The sequence below is a fragment of the Ornithorhynchus anatinus genome, chromosome 2 (assembly GCF_004115215.2).
Source record: "Ornithorhynchus anatinus isolate Pmale09 chromosome 2, mOrnAna1.pri.v4, whole genome shotgun sequence".
NCBI classification, from domain to species: domain Eukaryota; kingdom Metazoa; phylum Chordata; class Mammalia; order Monotremata; family Ornithorhynchidae; genus Ornithorhynchus; species Ornithorhynchus anatinus.
In genome coordinates, this window is record NC_041729.1 from 115592435 (window position 1) to 115606741 (window position 14307).

A 14307-nucleotide genomic window follows, 5' to 3' on the forward strand; every position below is an offset into this window, starting at 1 on the left:
TATGCCTTCAGGTAGACATTGAAGTTGTTCAGCCATTTGCAATGTGGAATAATCATGAACTACTTGAAAATTCTCAGAGGGTCCATAATCTATAATCAATGTGGTCAAAAGAAATATGTTTAATCTTTGAAAATGGATATTGATAATAATTTGAAGGATATTTCCTAATATAAATTTCCCAGGAGAAAATAGAATTTACTGTCTATAAAAGGTTTCATTTTCTGATTCCAGTAGATTTTCAGAAATGTCTTTTATAATTCCATTCCCTTTCCAACCACTTAGTGCTTCAGGCTAAAGGGATATCAGCACTTGAGTGAATTACAGTATTTGAATACAAACTATTGTGATATTTGCCAACACACATTAGCAAGGATGCAACAGCATCCAGAAACCTGTATTTTCAGGACTTGGCCACAGTCTAATCTCCCTTCAAACAGAATAAAATGGAAATACCCAGATGTCAATGTGCCAAATTCTCCTCTGTGTTTAGTGTTACCCCAGTAATAATTTTAGGAGCATAGAAAGTGACATTAAACGTTGTCAGAGTACCAAGGTTAGCTACAGTGTTGTAGGGGCCTGAAAAACTTTTGTGACATTAGGACAAACAGAGCCAGTTAAGTATTTTCTGACAGTTCTTACTCCTCTTTTGATTTGTACTAAGACAAGGTATTTAACAGAGGTTAAAAAGAATCACACCTCCTGTGTTTGTCAAAACTCCAAATAAGATGGTTACAATCAATTTTGGAAGACACCCTAAAAGTCAAATATAAAAAATCATTCAAAGACAGTGGGGAAAAAAAAGGTGATTTTTCCTTTCTCCAAAGTTTGGTAAAATTATCTAAGCAAAATTTTGTGTTTTTATAAAGCGTGTATTTTTTTTTACTTTTGTTTTAATTCTATTACCTCAGTGAAGTGACTCAAGTAGAATTTTCATCAGCTACTTCTTATTTGACAGACCATTGCACAGAGAAGCTAAAATATATTAATTCTTGGCATGAAAATTTTGTCGCTTAGGAGCATTAATATACCTTCTGTCTTGTAATTACACTGAATCTGCTCCTGAATCTGTTTATCCTAGATGATGGCATCTTTTGAATGACAGTATTCTCATGATGTACTTTTTTTAAGCAATACATCATCAAAATTTGTTATTTTTGTAGTGTTACAGAATAAGTGATTTAAAGGAAGAAATGAAGCCAACTCTCTAAGTTATGTTCAGTGTACTCTCAGGAGGTTTGCTCTTAGAGTAAAGACTTCACAATGACTGTAACAACAGTAGGTGGTATTGAAAACAGAAACAGAACAGAAGCATACCCCAAGAGCGAGGAACAATCTTGATAAGCCCATGATATAGAAGAAAGGGAGTTTTGTTCACTGAACTTTTTGCCACACATGTACCTTTTTGTCTGGGTAAGATCTTAATGATAGTAGTGTCATCTGGGAAAAAGAAAAAGTAACATATATATTTATATATGTAGATACTTAAATATACATATGTGTGTGTGTGTACACATACTTATAGACACACAAATAAACATTTTTCCTCTAACTCAAGGATTACATTCTTGAAGAATCTCATTATAAGAAAAATGTACCAGTACCACCCAAACACACACATCAGTTTCTTCTAACACTGCATCTCACTGTATCCCAACAAAAGCATGCTGATGGGAGAACATTTCCTTATTCTTCTGTTGCATTCTATGCAAAACACATAGTTGCAAACTTGTTACAAGTGATGTTCTGAAAAATAGGATTCAGTCAATGGTATGTATTGAGTGCTTACTATCAGCAGAACATCGTACCAAGCCCTTGAGAAAGTACAGTACAGCAGAGTTGGTAGACATGATCATTATCAAGGATGAGAAGCTGTGTGGCTTAACAGAAAGAGCCTGGGCTTGGGAGTCAGAGGTCAATGGGTTCTAATCCCGGCTCCACCACTTGTCATTTGTGTGACTTTGGGCAAGTCAGTTCATTTCTCTGTACCTCAGTTCCCTCATCTGTAAAATGGGGATTGAGACTGTGAGCCCCTTGAGGGACAACCTGATCACCTTGTATCCCCCCAGCGCTTAGAACAGTGCTTTGGACATAGTAAGTACTTAAAAGAATACCATCATTATTATTATTATCTGAGTCAGTTGGATTCAGTCCAGTTCTGGCATAGTACGCTGAAGCTCATATCAAGGTGTTCAAAACTCTGTATCCTGTAATATATAAGGTCCTCAATGCTGTTTTTCAATCTTCCTGGAAATAAGCTGAATGGAGAGTTTATTGCATTGATGTTGCTTAAAGTAATGTTAATCTGTCCACAGGGCAAGGGGCTACTCCAGGCTCCATTCCTTGGTATGCAGTCATGTTGTCCAAATAGTAGCACTTAGAAGTCATCTGATTTTTATCAGAAGCAACAATTCATTGGGAACTGATAAACCTGTGACATTATGCAAATGAATATTAAATTTGTTATTAAAGGACTGCTCAGTTGAAGCTTTTATAATAATAATGGTATTTGTTAAGAACTTACTATGTGCCAAACACTGTTCTAAGTACTGAAATAGGTACAAGGGAATCAGGTTATCCTCTGCGGGGCTCACAGTCTTAATCCCTGTTTTACAGATGAGTTAACTGAAGCAAAGATAAGTTAAGTGGCTTGTCCTAGGTCACATAGACAGATGGCAGAGCAGTAATTAGAACCCACATCCTCTGATTCCTAAGCCCAAACTCTTTCCACTAAACCACGTTGCTTAATAATTGGGGTATGTGTTAAGCACTTACTATGTGATATGCACTGTAGTAAGTGCTGGAATAGAAACCAGCAAGTCAGGTTGGAAACAGTCCCTATCCCAAATAGGGCTCACAGTCTCACTCGCCATTTTACATATGAGGTAACTGAGGCACAGAGAAGTGAAGTGACTTGCCCAAGGTAACAGAGCAAATAAGCGGCGGAGCTGGGATTAGAATCTTTGACCTCTGACTCTCAGGTCCATGCTGTATCCAGTATGCAATACTGCTTCTAAGTAAGAATGTCATCTTACTTACATCGCCTCGATTCTATTTAGTTGCCATTGTTTTTACGAGGTGTTCTTCCCCTTGACTCCATTTATTGCCATTGTTCTTGTCTGTCCGTCTCCCCCAATTAGACTGTAAGCCCATCAAACGGCAGGGACTGTCTCTATCTGTTGCCGACTTGTTCATCCCAAGCGCTTAGTACAGTGCTCTGCACATAGTAAGCGCTCAATAAATACTATTGAATGAATGAATGAATGCCAGTACAGACCTTAAGAGATTATACTTATAAGCACAATAGTCACAAACAATAATTTAACTAGAGGAGGATAGAAATTACTAGAGAAAGGATGCAGCAGGGCGGTGAGACTTGGCTAGTCTTTAGCTACCTAGCCTCCATATCATCCAGGCTCCCAGCATCCCCTTCTTCAGTGTGACAGGGACAAGATAATGGGTTAGCAGAAGACCACTGAAACTTCTAAAAGTTTCAGAAGGTTGTTTAGCTTGCAATTGCCGCTATGGCCTTCCCGATCCAACACCAAGCAACGTGAGTCCTATTTCCTATGCAGCACTGGGTGCTAGGAACTGAGTCATTCATATATCAGAACCCTGTTAACACCAGGATTTCAAGGTTTATTGCCACACTAGGTATACTGCCTGGACCAGCCTCATCCAAAACCTCAGGCACTGTGATCCAGAAGCCCCACAGCATAGATGGCCAGATACTGAGACCGTCTTGGCCTCAGCAACTCCTAAAACAGCCAACTCAGGATATGTACATAAGTACTGTGGGGCTGAGGAAAGGGTGAATAAAGGATTGAAAAAGGGAATATTATTTTAATAGAACTTTGAAGATGGGAATCTTATCTGGCCACCCTTCATCTCTCCCTCAATATCTTCTTTTGCTCCCACTGTGATTCCTTCTGCCAATCCATCTCTTACTACAAGTTGCTAAACCCAATTAGAAGACAGAAGATGGAAAAAAGACAGGGCAGCATAAAACACCTGTATCATATTGAGGAGTCAGAAAATAAGAAATACAAATGGGTGCAATGTGACCTTAATTCTTATATCACAGGAGGTAGGGAAGGAAGCTGCTTGTGACCTTGATAGGTTGTTCTATTTCATTTAACACATCATTCTAATGTGTATTCCTTAAACTATTGGAAGGTCTTATTTGCCCTTTTGAAACAGTGCTGTTTCATCACTGAAATTAATTTTCGGTGAGACGTATCTTCCCAGGTACACTAGCTTCCATGCTCTTCTAGCCTTTGCCATGAGTCTGTGGGAATGCATGATATTTCCTCTGAAAAGAGAGCCCAGGTATGACGAAGCTAGCTCACAACGTGATGCTGGATTAAGAATTTTCCTTTTTTTAAGCATTGAGGAAGCAGTTTTTTAAATTGTTCCTTAATCCTACAAATACTATTTAATCCTACAACTATATTTAGTTCTTTCCTTACCTCTCTGGCTTCCCTTCATTTTTTGGTTCTTTCTTCACTTTTCATATCCTAGCTATGGTTGTAAATCGAGGTTCCTTTCTTCTCTCATTTTACCCTGATTTGCTTAGTTCATCCATGATCATGGATTTCAACTTCAATTTATATAAAGATGACTCTAAATTTAATCTCTCTTGTCCTGAGGTATCTCCCATCTGCAATTTCACATTTCCTGACATCTTTAACTCTGCACTCTTACATGTCTTTCCCCATTCTTAAAAAAAACCAAAACTGACTCATGGCTCACTCCTGTTATAATTCCATCTGTCTACTTTTCCTCTCCAAACTCCTTGAGCGAGTTGCCTACACCTGCTGACTCCACTTTCTCTCTTCCATTTCTTTTCTTGACCCTGCTTCACTCTACAGGAACTCTCAAAGGTCACCAATCTCCATTGGGTGGCCATCACCATAAGATTAATGCATTGAAAAGTGACCTTTTCATCTTGCCTCCCAAATCCTATTCCACACCTAAATTTCCCATAACGTTAGCAGGGGAAGAGGAACCTAGCTGAGAGGAATCCTTAGTAGCCTTGGGGAGGCCAGGCAGGGCAAGAATCTGAGTCAGGGCTCATGACATTCCTGTCACTTCAAATTTAATTTGTCTAATACTAAACTTCTTATCTTCCTACCCAAACCCTGTCCTTTTTCCATCACTGTATATGGTCTCACCATCCTTTTCTGTCTCATAAACCCTTAACCTTGGCATTGTCCTTGACTCCTCTCTCTTATTCAATCTATTACTAAATCTGGTTGATTCTACCTTCACAACATTGCTAAAACACACTATTTCCTCTCCATCCAAACATCTACCACATTAATCCAATCATTTATCCTTCCCTGCCTTGATTACAGCATCAGCCTCCTTGTTGACCTCCCTGCCTCCTTTCTCTTCCCACTCCAGTCATACTTCACGCTGCTGCCTGGATCATTTCTCTACAAAAACATTCAGGCCATGTTTCCCAACTCCTCAAGAACTACAGTGGTTGCTCATTTTGCTATGCATCAAACAAATAATCTTCAACACTGGCTTAAAAGCACTCAATCACTTTGCCTTCTCCTACCTCACCTCACTACTACTCTCTTCCTACAGCCCAGCTTTCACCCTTTGCTTCTGTAATGCTAACCTTCTCACTGTACTTCAATCTCATCTATCTCACCACTGACCTCTTTTCCCACCTCCTACTTCGGGCCAGGAATACCCTCCCTCTTTGTATCTGACAGGTAATTACTCACTCCCTCTTCAAAGCCTTATTGAAGGCATGCGTCTTCCAGAAGCCTTCCTTGACTATGCCCTCATTTCCACTTCTCCTTCTCCCTTCTGCATCTTCCTTACTCCATTCATCACCCTTTTTCAGCCCCAGAGCACTTATGTACATATCTGTAACTTATATTAATGTCTGTCTCTACCTCTAGACTATAAGCTTGTTGTGGGCAGGGAATGTGTCTGCTTACTGTTATATTGTATTCTCCCAAGCACTTAGTACAATGCTGTATACAGAGTAAGCTATCGATAAATACAATTGAATGAATTGATGAACTTCATTGTCTCTTCTCCAAGAATCATTTATGAATGCATTTCCCCAATTTAAAAAAACTTCCTCTACTAACAATTGCTCTCTCCTTCAAACAGAAACATCTAAACATTGATTTCAACCAAATGGTTAGTAGATAGAGCACCGGCCTGAGAGTCGAAAGATCATGTGTTCTAAACCTGGCTCAGCCACTTGTCTGCTGTGTGGCCTTGGGCAAATCACTTCACTTCTCTGTAACTCACTTACCTCATCTGTAAAATGGGCATTAAGACTGTGAGCACCATGCAGGCCAGGGACTGCGTCCAACCCAATTTCACTGTATCCACCTCAGCTCTTAATACAGTGACTGGCACCTAATAAGCATTTAACAAATACCACAATTATTATCATTATTATTTGAATGCTTAATATGTGTAGAGCCCGATACTCAGTACTTTAGAGAATACAGTGCAAGATAGTCATTGGTAGACATGATTCCTGCCTTCAAGGAGCTTACAATTGAGGATCAGGGACTCAAGACAAGCTCTAGTTATTGGCTCTCTCCCGCTTAATTATTCACTATTTTTGCTCACTATACTCCAACTCACATTTCTTTTTTGCTTATCCTAAGCTAACAAACTCACTCTCTTGTCTCTGACCCATTATGAATGTTCTTCTTCCTCCTGCCTAGAACTTTTTATGCCTTCAAATCTGCCCAGTTCTTCCCATCTACGAAGCCCCTCTGAAATAATATCTCCTCTCCTTCTGAGACCTTGTAAATTAATTTTGCTTCTTCCTAGATCATAGGTTCTACAACATCAACACTCCCATATCAATTATTTTCTTAAGCACCCATAACACATAGCCAATTTCAATTTTTACTTCATTTATGAATATATTTTTGCCTCTTCCTCATTAGCCTGTAAGTTCTTAGAGAACAGAGATTGTATCTTCTAATCCTATTGTACTATCAAAGCACTTACTATAATGATCTACACACAGTAAGCATGTAATAACTACTTTTGCTGGCATTATTGATTAAATTGATTCTGGTTATCATCCTCTGCTACAGGTGGGTAGTAGAAGTTTGTGTCCTGCAATTTAAAAGTTGTGTAGCATCTCAGGCATAATAAAAATGGCTACTGGACTACAAAGTTTGAAAGAATCCTCTCCAATCCCCTCTTTATAGCTCTGTATCCATTCAGAAATCCAGTACTTAAACTCTCCCTATTTACTGCTCTCCCAGGAACACCAGATCACTTCTTCTTCTTAGTAATAATAATAATAAACCTGTCAAGCACTTACTATATGCCACTGTTCTAAGTGCTGGTGTAGATAGAAGTTAATCAGGTTGGACACATTTCCTGTCCCCCATGTGGTTCACACTCTAAATTCACATTTTACAGATGAGGTAATTGAGACCCAGAGAAGTTAAGTTATTTGCCCAAGGTCCCACAGCACTCACATGACAGTCAGAATTAGAACCCAGCTCCTTCTGACTCCAAGGCCCATGCTCTAACCACTAAGCCACACTGTTTATCTTCTTGCCTCAAGATGGTCAACAATATCACTTTCCTGATTCTTAACCTACCCTGCAACTTTCTCACTAGTTCTTTTCTATGATTGGTTAGGTATAATATTCAGGGAGGGACATCAAGGAGTGACTCTCCTTGCATCCTTCTTTCTCGACTATGAATGAGGTCAATCACAGGCAGTGAGGTTTAGCAAGAAGATAAGCCTGGGAGAGATGAAGAGCGTAAGTTGGGAAGTAGTAGGTAAAGATGAGAAACCTTGGTGGAGGTTCTTGAGACTGATTTGAGGAGGTTCTGCTTTATGTGGAGGGAAATGAGAACTAATGGAGGTTTTTGAGGAATAATAAATCAATTTATCAGTGCTATTTATTGAGCACACTGTGTGCAGAGACTATTGTTCTTAGCACTAGAGCAAGTACAATGTAACAGAGTTGGTAGACATGTTTCCTGCCTGAAAGGAGGTAGGAAAGAGTTTACATTCTAGAGAGAGTAGGGACATATTTGGTGAGGAACACAAGTCAATCTGTTCAGGATAGTAGACTAGAAAGAGAAAAGCTGGAAGTAGGGAGCACAGTGAAGGTATTGATGCGCAGCCGTGGGGACAGTGGTGGGGCCGGGTGGGCCGCGAGGCCTCAGGCGGAGGTCCCTGTTCCCGTCCCCACCCCCGCCACTGCTGGTGGTGGTCCTTGGGGCCACGGGCACTGGGAAGTCCACCCTGGCGCTGCAGCTTGGCCGGAGGTTCGGCAGCGAGATCGTCAGCGCGGACTCCATGCAGGTTTACAAAGGGTTAGATACCATCACCAATAAGGTCTCCCCTCAAGAGCAGAGTTTCTGCAAGCATCACATGATCAGCTTTGCGGATCCCCTCCTGACTAATTACACCGTGGTGGACTTCAGGAACAAGGCAACGGCCCTGATCGAAGACATATTTGGCCGAGAGAAGATCCCGATTGTGGTGGGAGGCACCAACTATTACATCTAGTCCTTGCTCTGGAAGGTCCTGGTTGATACCAAGGAAGCCCCCCGCCCCACCTCATCTGCCAGCAGTGATGAGGCCATGGTGATCGACAGGAAAGTTGAGTTGGAAAATCTGGATGGGCCAGAGCTGCATCGGCGCCTGAGCCTGGGAACCCTGACAGGGCCGCCACGCTGCACCCACACGACAAACGCAAGCTGTCCAGGAGCTTGCAAGTGTTTGAGGAAATGGGAATCTCCCACAGCGAGTTTCTCCATCAGCAGCAGGCAGAGCAAGGCGGCTCCCCTCAGCGGCCCCCTGAGGTTCCCCCACCTGTGCATCTTCTGGCTCCATGCTGACCAGGAAGTTCTAGACCAGCGACTGGACCTCAGGGTGGATGACATGCTAGCCAACAGGCTGCTGGAAGAGCTGAGGGATTTCCACTGGTGGTACAATGAGGAGAAGATCACTGCTGATCACCAGGATTACCAACACGGGATCTTTCAGTCCATTGGATTCAAGGAGTTCCATGAGTTCCTGATCACCGAGGGGAAGTGTCCACCTGAGACCAATCTTCTGCTGCTAAAGAAAGGGGTGGAGACACTGAAGCAGGTGACCAAAAGATACGCCTGGAAGCAGAACAAATGGGTCAATAGCCGCTTCCTGAGCCACCCTGGCCCCGGCGTACCCCCTGTGTATGGCTTGGAGGTGTCCAGTGTCTCCCAGTGGGAGGAGTCAGTCCTGTAACCGGCGGTCCAGATCGTGCGGAGCTTTATCCAGGGACAGCAGCTGGCCGCCGAGCCCGAGTATCCATGGCGACGGAACGGAAAACAAGCAACATCTTCACGTCTGCGAGCTGTGCACCCAAACCATCATCTGAGCCCGAGAATGGGCAGCCCACACAAAATCCAAGTCCCACCTGCACCACCTGAAGAAAAGGAGAAAATTGAGCTGCGGGGCTGCGACACCTGCCCCCCAAATCAGAGCTGGGGCCCAGAGGCTGACGAGGAGCTTCCAGAAGCGGGACCCACCGGGGGGGAAGCCAGGGGCCGCTCGAGTCCAGCACTTAACCTACGGGCGACCGGCAGCGGTCCAGACCCAAGGAGCCATTGGATGGCCGGCGCAGAGAGGGGCACCTGGCAGCGGGGCTCGAGCTCTGGACCACCGCTCGGCCCTTGGGGAGGGCCAGAGACACGCTCTTCTTCACAGCAGGAAGGGCGGGCAGCTACAGGGACGTGGGCTCGGCTCTGGGGGACATTGGAAGGAGGAAGCCGGGCCGGGGCACCCTGAGACCGGGCTTTTATTTTTTATAAACAATTCCTTTTTCCAGGACTTTTGTACAAAATAAAAATTCCCCGGTCCAGCACTTCCTCCATGGCCCGTTGGCAACTCCTCAGTGGGGTAAGAGCCCACCTGGACCAGCTATTTTCTAGCTCCTTTGCAGGAAGATCCAGTTGACTTCTGCCGCAGGGGGCTGTGGCCCCCAAATAGTTATAGGAGTAACGGTATCTATTAAGCACTTTGTGTGTGCAGAGCACCGTCCTGAGGGCTTGGGCGAGTTCGACCCAGTCCTCATCCCTCAGGGGGCTTCTGATCTCCCAGCTGCCTGGGCCGGAAGGGGTCGGCCAAACCAGACAGAAGGGGATCCCCCGATGGGAGCGTCGCATCCATGGCGGGAAGCCTGAAGCCAAGGCAGGGGTTGAGGCCTTGGCGACGCCGGCCTGGCAGTTATGAGGGGCCGTCCAGGTCCCCGAGTTGTCTGATGTTCAATAAAAAAGAGATATGGTGTTGCTTGCTGGGAATGGTGACTTTTTAATTAACAACAGAATGGTGGAAGAGCTAGAGAAAGAGTTTGATCTGAATCCTGGGTGGCCCCTGCAAGCGGGCGCCAGTCCCGTCTTGGTCAGAAAGTCATAGGACTTTCAATCCCCATCAAACCACCATACCTCTTCTCTCGTTAGTGCGACAGGGAGTGGAATCAGTGCCCCTAATTGCGCTCTTGAACACAGGTAACAATAATAATAGTGGTATTTGTTAAGCGCTTACTATGTGCCAGCTATTGTGAGGCACATGTGGGTAGGAAGAAGCAGAGTAACCTAGTGGATAGAGCATGGGCCTGTGAGTCAGAAGGACCTGGGTTCTAATTTTTGCTCCTCCAGTTGTCTGCTGTGTGGCCTTGGGTAAGCCAGGTCACTTCTCTGTGCCTCGGTTGCTTCATCTGCAAAATGGGGATTATGGTTGTGTGCACCATGTGAGACAGGGACTGTGTCCAACCTGAATAGTGTATATCTCCTTGATTCTATGAATCTTGATGATGTTGTTTTGTTTTGTTCTGTTTTGCTTTGCTGTCTGTCTCCCCCATTTAGGCTGTGAGCTCATCATTGGATAGGGATTGTCTCTATCTATTGCCAAATTGTACATTCCAAGCACTTAGTACAGTGCTCTGCACATAGTAAGTGCTCAATAAATGCTACTGAATGAATGAATGAATGAACTTGTACCAGGGTGGTAGCAGTTTGAGTGGAGAAGAGGACTTGGATCAAGAAGATGTTTTTTAGGAAAAAATCAGGAAGATTTGGCTCAGATCGTTCTAGACTTAAGCTTCTTATGTCATGTCAGCTAATTCTGTTATGTCGTAGTCTCCCAAGTGCTTAGTACAGTGCTCTGCACATAGGGCTCAATAAATTCGATTGATTGATTTCACCTCAAGTACCTTCAGTGGTGGTCCATCCATCTCTGCATCCACTGGAAACTCCTTTCCATCAGATTCAAGGCACTCAATCAGCTCTTCTCTTCACTTGTCTTTGTTTCTCTCTTACTACCACCCAACATACTCACTTTACTCCACTAATACCAATGTACTCACTGTCCCTTGCTCTCACCTCACCAGCCATTGGCCCCATGCTCACTTCCTCCCTCAATCAATCAGTGGTATTTTCTTGACCACCTACTATGTGCAGATCACTGTACTAAGCATTTAGGTTACAATGCAATAGAGTTGACAGATACGTTCCCTGCCCACAACAAGAAATAGTATGTCCTCCTGAAAAGAGCACTTGACTTGGTAGTCATAGGACCTGTGTTCTAATCCTGGCTTTGCCAATTGCTTGCTGAGTGACCTTGGGCAAGTCACTTAACTTCTGTGCCTCATTTTCCTCAACTCAAAATGGGGATTAAATCTTATTCCCTCATACATAAATGTGAGCCCCATGTGGGAGAGGAACTGTGTCCAAACTGATAAATTATATCTACCCCACTGCTTAGAGTGAGCACTTAACAAATACCATAAAAAATCTCAACAAGGTAACAGTAAAGAAGAAGGCAGCAAGTTGTTTGAGTGATTTAAAGCCCTCCTGCCTGGGACCTCCTCCTCTTACATAGCCAATGGAATGGCACCCATTCCATCTTCAAATCTTTCCGGAAATCATCCCCCAACCTTAATTTGCCAAGCTGCTACATCTCTCATATACTTAATCCCACCCCAAGCACTCAGATAATCCACTCATTCTCCCTCACCCCAACAACACTCATGTCCACATCCTTGTATTCTGTCACTTCCCTTAGTGATAATAGTCAAAGATGATACCAAAGTTGCTGCCTTTTGGGATGGGGAGAATTGTGGTATCAAAGGAAAGGGAAAATTTAAGAGGAGCGAGTGTAGGAAGGATTGTGAATAGTTCAGTTTTCAGAAATGTTTGTTCACATTCCTGGTCCTGTTTGAACTGATTTAGGAACTAGTTATCTGTTTTTATGCAACCATAGGAGGGTCTTTGCTTCTTGCTCTTAAGTCATTTAGAAATCGATAGAGTTAGTAAGAGACCACTAGTTGGTCTGCAATTATAAGTAACATTATTTTGAAATTTATTCCTGTTTGTGTAAAGGAAACTGAAATGCTCTCCCTACAGGATGTTAAATTTTAATGAATGATAAGTTTGAAATGACATGACTGTCTACAATTTAGAAATAATGCTCATAGGATTTTCAACTTTTGTTTCTCCCTGAGGTTTTTCCAATCTGGAATAGAACTGTTAGAAAGAAAAGAGGGGAGAGTGATTATTTTAGAGAGATGACTCAAGGTTCTAACTATTCTTGTGAAACTTCATTGCAGTTTGCATTTTATTGCAATAAGGTGGATGCCCCTGCTAAATTTGCCTGATTTTCATCTCATCCTGAAAAATTGGTGGTGTCAAATAGAAGTCCCTTAAACTGACACAGTCACTGTAATTTCTTTTTGCAAATATGTAAGCTTTAGATTCCAATACTGCACCACTCCAGTAACCTTTGAGAAACTAAAAGGACGGAGTGTAGCTGATTCCCTTGCCCTCCAGGACTGTTGTACGTGGATGACCATATCATTTATGGAAAAAAATACCAAAATGACCTTGACCATTTGTGACATGTGGTAATGAGATTGTATGCAGCCAACCTCAATGTAGCCTGCATGAATATGAACTCTTTTGACATAAACTCCCTTTATGACAGTTTTGCTTTGCACTGGCTAGAATAATCCACATCTCCCACTTCAAGCCAAAACATTAAAGCTTACTTCTATCACAATAGAAGATATCATTGCCTCTTCACCTTCAGTCTCTCAGAGTTTATCTTTTAATCAGCCCAGAAACTCTGTTGAGAGGTACAAACCACATTGGTGGGGGCCAGGTGGAATGAGATAGCAAGTGAATTAATAAGGAGTCTTGGTTTTAAATATACAGTAGGCATCTCCAAGTGTAAGGAAAAGAAACATTTTCTGGAAACACCAAAGTGTGAGGTAGGAAGTTTATGATTATAATAATAATATACATATCAAGATGACAGAAATCACCTACGTATGGGAAGTAAAAAGCTATTTTTGAACGAAGGCATCAAAAAAGAACCTGAGTTTTATTGACACTACCAATACTGGCTACAGCTCCAAATTCAAAGACAGTATTGCATTTCCACAGCAAAAGCAGTGTGGCTCAGTGGAAAGCATGGGCTTGGGTGTCAGAGACGTGGGTTCTAATCCCAGCTCTGCCACTTGTCAGCTGTGTGACTTTGGGCAAATCACTCATTTCTCTGTGCCTCAGTTCCCTTATCTGTAAAATGGAGATTAAGATTGTGAGCCCCACGCGGGACAACCTTATCACCTTGTATCTCCCCCAGAGCTTAGAACAGTGTTTTGCATATAGTAAACACTTAACGAATACCATCATCATCATCATCTTGAACAAGGTTCATGACTAGTGATGCTATTGGACACAAAGGGCAATATTCAGGTCTTTGTATGATTTTAAATGTAAAATAAACATGTGTATTATTTCTATTGAGAAACAAGGGGCACACCATTATTTTTTTTGGCTAAATATCTCTTTCTGAGTCTCTTTTCCAGGGAAGAGCTATGTAAGATTTCAAGGACTCTCTGAACAAAATATCCTAGAGCGATTTCATCTTCTCTTACCTATTTTCTCAGAAAAAGAATTAAATGTCACGAGTAAGATAATACAATTTTTACCTCATTTATGGTAGTCAGAGGTTTACTGATAATTCATCATATCATTAAGTAAGGAGGCAGTAATGATTTCATCCCAAGTGTTACTAATAATCTAGTGATCAAGAAAAGTTATCACTATTTTAATATGGACAAAACCAATGAAATTTTTTATGTTATCTGCTAAGTCGTTAATGCCAAACATTATGCAAAGCACTGGGATACAAGATATTTAAATCAGGTGTAGTGCTGCCAAACCTGGAGCTCAAAATATAAGAAGTATGGAGAGGCAGGTGTCATCTCTCACACTCCCTCCCCCTGCAAATCTTCGCTACTGCCC

At 42.5% G+C, this 14307-nt stretch overlaps 1 pseudogene; it reads left to right on the forward strand.

Annotated features, from left to right (window-relative positions):
• The window catches only part of LOC100080606, a 34546-nt pseudogene extending 24698 nt beyond the window's left edge, over positions 1-9848 (forward strand).
• Positions 9849-14307: the final 4459 nt, after the last annotated feature.